Raw genomic sequence first — 6,718 nt, forward strand, 5'->3', positions numbered from 1 at the left:
TGAGTGCCTTTAAATTGCTTACCTTCAGCGGCAGCAGGGTTTGAGTGAATATCAGGTAAGCTCTTCCTTTCTTTTCTTTTCTTGTTTTTTTTAAATCTAGAGGTGATGTCAGGGAAGGCAGTACAATGCTCCTCCTGCAGAATGTTTGAGGTGAGGGACGCCGTCAGTGTCCCTGCTGATTTCATCTGTGGGAAGTGCACCCAACTCCAGCTCCTCAAAAACCGTGTTAGGGACCTGGAGCTTGAGCTGGATGAACTTCGGATCATTCGGGAGGCAGAGGGGGTCATAGATAGGAGCTTCAGGGAAGTAGTTACACCAAAGACTGGAGATAGATGGGTAACTGTAAGAGGGACTGGGAAGAAGCAGTCAGTGCAGGGACCCCCTGCGGTCGTTCCCCTGAGTAACAAGTATACCGTTTTGGATACTTGTGGGGGGGGGGGAACTTACCAGGGGTAAGCCATGAGGTACGGGCCTCTGTCTGTCCCTGTTGCTCAGAAGGGAAGGGGGGAAAGGAGTAGAACATTAGTAATTGGGGACTCAATAGTCAGGGGCACAGATAGGAGATTTTGTGGGAGCGAGAGAGACTCACGTTTGGTATGTTGCCTCCCAGGTGCAAGGGTACGTGATGTCTCGGCTCGTGTTTTCCGGGTCCTTAAGGGGGAGGGGGAGCAGTTCCAAGTCGTAGTCCACATTGGCACTAACGACATAGGTAGGAAAGGGGACAAGGATGTCAGGCAGGCCTTTAGGGAGCTAGGATGGAAGCTCAGAGCGAGAACAAACAGAGTTGTTATCTCTGGGTTGTTGCCCGTGCCACGTGATAGTGAGATGAGGAATAGGGAGAGAGAGCAATTAAACACGTGGCTACAGGGATGGTGCAGGCGGGAGGGATTCAGATTTCTGAATAACTGGGGCTCTTTCTGGGGAAGGTGGGACCTCTATAGACAGGATGGTCTACATCTGAACCTGAGGGGCACCAATATCCTGGGGGGGGGAGATTTGTTAGTGCTCTTTGGGGGGGTTTAAACTAATTCAGCAGGGGCATGGGAACCTGGACTGTAGTTTTGGGGTACGAGAGATTGAGAGTATAGAGGTCAGGAGCACAGATTTGACTTCGCAGGAGGGTGCCAGTGTTCAGGTAGGTGGCTTGAAGTGTGTCTACTTCAATGCCAGGAGTATACGAAATAAGGTAGGGGAACTGGCAGCATGGGTTGGTACCTGGGACTTCGATGTTGTGGCCATTTCAGAGACATGGATAGAGCAGGGACAGGAATGGTTGTTGCAGGTTCCGGGGTTTAGGTATTTTAGTAAGCTCAGAGAAGGGGGCAAAAGAGGGGGAGGTGTGGCGCTGCTAGTCAAGGACAGTATTACGGTGGCGGAAAGGATACTAGATGGGGACTCTTCTTCTGAGGTAGTATGGGCTGAGGTTAGAAACAGGAAAGGAGAGGTCACCCTGTTGGGAGTTTTCTATAGGCCACCTAATAGTTCCAGGGATGTAGAGGAAAGGATGGCGAAGATGATTCTGGAAAAGAGCGAAAGTAACAGGGTAGTTGTTATGGGAGACTTTAACTTTCCAAATATTGACTGGAAAAGATATAGTTCGAGTACATTAGATGGGTCATTCTTTGTACAATGTGTGCAGGAGGGTTTCCTGACACTATATGTTGACAGGCCAACAAGAGGCGAGGCCACATTGGATTTGGTTTTGGGTAATGAACCAGGCCAGGTGTTAGATCTGGAGGTAGGTGAGCACTTTGGAAACAGTGACCACAATTCAGTGACCTTTACGTTAGTGATGGAAAGGGATAAGTATACCCCACAGGGCAAGAGTTATAGCTGGGGGAAGGGCAATTATGATGCCATTAGACATGACTTAGGATGTGTTGGTTGGAGAAGTAGGATGCAAGGGTTGGGCACACTGGATATGTGGAGCTTGTTCAAGGAACAGCTATTGCATGTTCTTGATAAGTACGTACCAGTCAGGCAGGGAGGAAGGGGTCGAGCGAGGGAACCGTGGTTTACCAAAGAAGTGGAATCTCTTGTTAAGAGGAAGAAGGAGGCCTATGTGAAGATGAGGCATGAAGTTTCAGTTGGGGCGCTTGATAGTTACAAGGAAGCGAGGAAGGATCTAAAGAGAGAGCTGAGACAAGCAAGGAGGAGACATGAGAAGTCTTTGGCAGGTAGGATCAAGGAAAACCCAAAAGCTTTCTATAGGTATGTCAGGAATAAAAGAATGACTAGGGTAAGAGTAGGGCCAGTCAAGGACAGTGGTGGGAAGTTGTGTGTGGAGGCTGAGGAGATAAACGAGATACTAAATGAATACTTTTCGTCAGTATTCACTCAAGAAAAAGATAATATCGTGGAGGAGAATGCTGAGACCCAGGCTATTAGAATAGATGACATTGAGGTGCGTAGGGAAGAAGTGTTGGCAATTCTGGACAAGGTGAAAATAGATAAGTCCCCGGGGCCAGATGGGATTTATCCTTGGATTCTCTGAGAAGCCAGGGAAGAGATTGCTGAGCCTTTGGCTTTGACTTTTAGGTCATCATTGGCTACAGGAATAGTGCCAGAGGACTGGAGGATAGCAAATGTGGTCCATTTGTTCAAGAAGGGGAGTAGAGATAACCCCGGTAACTATAGGCCGGTGAGCCTAACGTCTGTGGTGGGTAAAGTCTTGGAGAGGATTATAAAAGATACGATTTATAATCATCTAGATAGGAATAATATGATTAGGGATAGTCAGCATGGTTTTGTGAAGGGTAGGTCATGCCTCACAAACCTTATCGAGTTCTTTGAGAAGGTGACTGAACAGGTAGACGAGGGTAGAGCAGTTGATGTGGTGTATATGGATTTCAGTAAAGCGTTTGATAAGGTTCCCCACGGTCGGCTATTGCAGAAAATACGGAGGCTGGGGGTTGAGGGTGATTTAGAGATGTGGATCAGAAATTGGCTTGTTGAAAGATGACAGAGAGTGGTAGTTGATGGGAAATGTTCAGAATGGAGTTCAGTTACGAGTGGCGTACCACAAGGATCTGTTCTGGGGCCGTTGCTGTTTGTCATTTTTATAAATGACCTAGAGGAGGGCGCAGAAGGATGGGTGAGTAAATTTGCAGACGACACTAAAGTCGGTGGAGTTGTAGACAGTGCGGAAGGATGTTGCAGGTTACAGAGGGACATAGATAAGCTGCAGAGCTGGGCTGAGAGGTGGCAAATGGAGTTTAATGTGGAGAAGTGTGAGGTGATTCACTTTGGAAAGAATAACAGGAATGCGGAATATTTGGCTAATGGTAAAATTCTTGGTAGTGTGGATGAGCAGAGGGATCTCGGTGTCCATGTACATAGATCCCTGAAAGTTGCCACCCAGGTTGATAGGGTTGTGAAGAAGGCCTATGGTGTGTTGGCCTTTATTGGTAGAGGGATTGAGTTCCGGAGCCATGAGGTCATGTTGCAGTTGTACAAAACTCTAGTACGGCCGCATTTGGAGTATTGCGTACAGTTCTGGTCGCCTCATTATAGGAAGGACGTGGAAGCTTTGGAACGGGTGCAGAGGAGATTTACCAGGATGTTGCCTGGCATGGAGGGAAAATCTTATGAGGAAAGGCTGATGGACTTGAGGTTGTTTTCGTTAGAGAGAAGAAGGTTAAGAGGTGACTTAATAGAGGCATACAAAATGATCAGAGGGTTAGATAGGGTGGACAGCGAGAACCTTCTCCCGCGGATGGAGGTGGCTAGCACGAGGGGACATAGCCTTAAATTGAGGGGTAATAGATATAGGACAGAGGTCAGAGGTGGGTTTTTTACGCAAAGAGTGGTGAGGCCGTGGAATTCCCTACCTGCAACAGTAGTGAACTCGCCAACATTGAGGGCATTTAAAAATTTATTGGATAAGCATATTGATGATAAGGGCATAGTGTAGGTTAGATGGCCTTTAGTTTTTTTTTCCATGTCGGTGCGACATCGAGGGCCGAAGGGCCTGTACTGCGCTGTATCGTTCTATGTTCTATGTTCTTTACTAGGAATGTACTCAGTGACAAGATCTTTCAAGAGAAGGTGGCCATTATGTCCTCCTGTCTTCAGCAGAGATGGTAATCAGTCTTTGGATGCTTTTCAAAGTCTCTTGTGTGAAAATAGGGAGGGGTTCCATTATCACTCAGAGAAATACACTGCACCAATCCTTGCTAACAAAAGGGAAAATGCTGGAAAATCTCAGCAAGTCTGGCAGCATCTGTAGGGAGAAAAAAAGAGCTAACGTTTCGAGTCCGATGACTCTTCCAATCCTTGCCAATACTGACTATAAATTCTCAGCCATCTTTGGGTTTGTATCCTTTTTAAAAATAAAACTCAGGGCTTATGAAATGCCCAATGTTTCTATGTGCAGTTACATGTGTATTTTCTCCATCATCATGACACTTTGCTTCCTCCATGGAATGAAACTAGATTAATTTTCATTTCATTACAAAAGGTAAGAAAAAAAAGAGCATAAAACATTAAAACACTCTTACACACACATTCATTCATTCTCTTAGCAATGGTCAACACCCAGCTGACCCCCAAACTGTTCTTTTTAGGCATTGGATAACCCGCTTGCTTTTTTTCCCAAGTGCTTGGTTACCTTAATTTACAGATCAGGGGCGGAATTCTCCGAAAATTCCGGACTGGGGGTTCGGCGAATCGCCCGGGGCTGGCGTCAATCCTGCCACCACATGTCCTGAATTCTCCGCCCCTGAGATTCGGCGGGGGCGGGAATTGCGCCGCGCCGGTTGGCGAGTCCCCCGCGGCAATTCTCTGGCCCGCGATGGGCCGAAGTCCCGCCGCTCAGAGGCCTCTCCCGCCAACGCGGTTTAAACCACCTCTCTTACCGGTGGGATTGGCAGCGTGGGCAGGCTCCGGGGTCCTGGGGGGGGCGCGGAGTGATCTGACCCTGGGGGGTGCCCCCACGGTGGCCTGGCCCGCGATCAGGGCCAACCGATCGGCGGGCGGGCCTGTGCCATGGGGGCACTATCTTTTTTCCTTACCCCACCATGACCTTCACCATGGCGGAGGCGGAAGAGACCCCCTCCCCTGCGCATGCGCCGGTATGACGTCAGCAGACTTACGCCGGCTGGCAAAGTCCTTTCAGCCCCGGCTGGCGTGGCGCCAAAGACTGTTCACGCCAGCCGGTGGAGTGGGACCCACTCCGGCACGGGCCTAGCCCCTCAATGTGATGGCTTGGCCCCTAAATGTGCGGAGACACGCCGGGACCCCCCGCCCCGCCAGGTAGGGGAGAATCCTGGCCCAGCTTTGTATCAGTCTCAATGTTCTTTATTTTATTGTTATCTCTGGTGGAAGCCCTAACAGTCCTTTTCTGTGACTTTGAACTAAATATCATTGATGAGGATGGGGTTTGACTTGGTTGTTGGACAGAGCCATTCCATTGAGGTGTAATTCTTGTCCTGCCTCTGAAACCTATGAATTGGCTGGCGCAAACCCAGGCACTTTTTCAGGTCTACTTGCTGGAAGATTAGTGACCTGTGCATTGACTTCTACCTCCTACAGTGATTCTGGTGGCTTACAGGGAACATTAAGTTGGCCTTTCATCAACACCATCCTGGCAGCAGAGGATGTCTCCTATGAAATTAAACTTGCCCTTTTTGAGTGTCTAGAACGATGGATCAACATTAACTACTTTACAGTGCACCAGATAGACTGCCTGTCTATCACTCTCTTCTGTCTCATTTTAAAAGCAGTAAATGACATGCCATCAAACCATGACGAACAAACCGAAATGATGCACAACCATCCTTGTTGGCACCATGTGACCATCCAATTTTTAATACATAATCAAATGGTCTTTGTGACCCATCGTGGTTTCCCTTCCGTTAGACTTCAGGGCCGGGATTCTCCCCTACCCGGCGGGGCGGGGGTCCCAGCGTGTTGGAGTGGCGCGAACCACTCCGGCGTTGGGCCGCCCCAAAGGTGCGGAAGTCTCCGCACCTTTGGGGCCAAGCCCTCACATTGAGGGGCTAGGCCCACGCTGGAGTGGTTCCCGCATGCGCAGGGGTGGGGGTCTCTTCCGCCTCCGCCATGGTTAAGCCCATGGTGAAGGCGGAAGAAAAAGAGTGGGCAGGATTCTCCGACCCCCCGCCGGGTCGTAGAATTGCCTGGGGCTAGCGTCAATTCCACTACCGCCGTGTCCCGAATTCTCCGCCACCCGAGATTCGGCGGGGGCGGGAATCGCGCCGTGCCGGTCGGCGGCCCCCCCGCGGTGATTCTCCGGCCCGCGATGGGCCGAAGTCCCGCCGCTGACAAGCCTCTCCCGCCAGCATGGATTAAACCACCTACCTTACTGGCAGGATTGGCGGCACGGGCAGGCGTCGGGGTCCTGGGCGAGGGCGTGGGGTGATCTGACCCCGGGGGTGCCCCCACGGTGGCCTGGCCCGCGATCGTGGCCCACCGATCAGCGGGCAGACATGTGCCATTGGGCACTCGATTTCCTCCGCCTCAACCATGGTCTTCACCATGGCGGACGTGGAAGGGACCCCCTCCCCTGCGCATGCGCCAGTATGACGTCAGCAGCTGTTGACGCTCCGGCGCATGCGCGGATTTACGCCGGCCGGCGAAGTCCTTTCGGCCCCAGCTGGCCAGGCGCCAAAGGCCGTTCACGCCAGCCTCCGGAGTGGGAACCACTCCGGCGTGGGCCTAGCCCCTCAATGTGAGACTTCCGCACCTTTGGGGCGGCCCG

The sequence above is a fragment of the Scyliorhinus canicula genome, chromosome 13 (assembly GCF_902713615.1).
Source record: "Scyliorhinus canicula chromosome 13, sScyCan1.1, whole genome shotgun sequence".
NCBI lineage: Eukaryota > Metazoa > Chordata > Chondrichthyes > Carcharhiniformes > Scyliorhinidae > Scyliorhinus > Scyliorhinus canicula.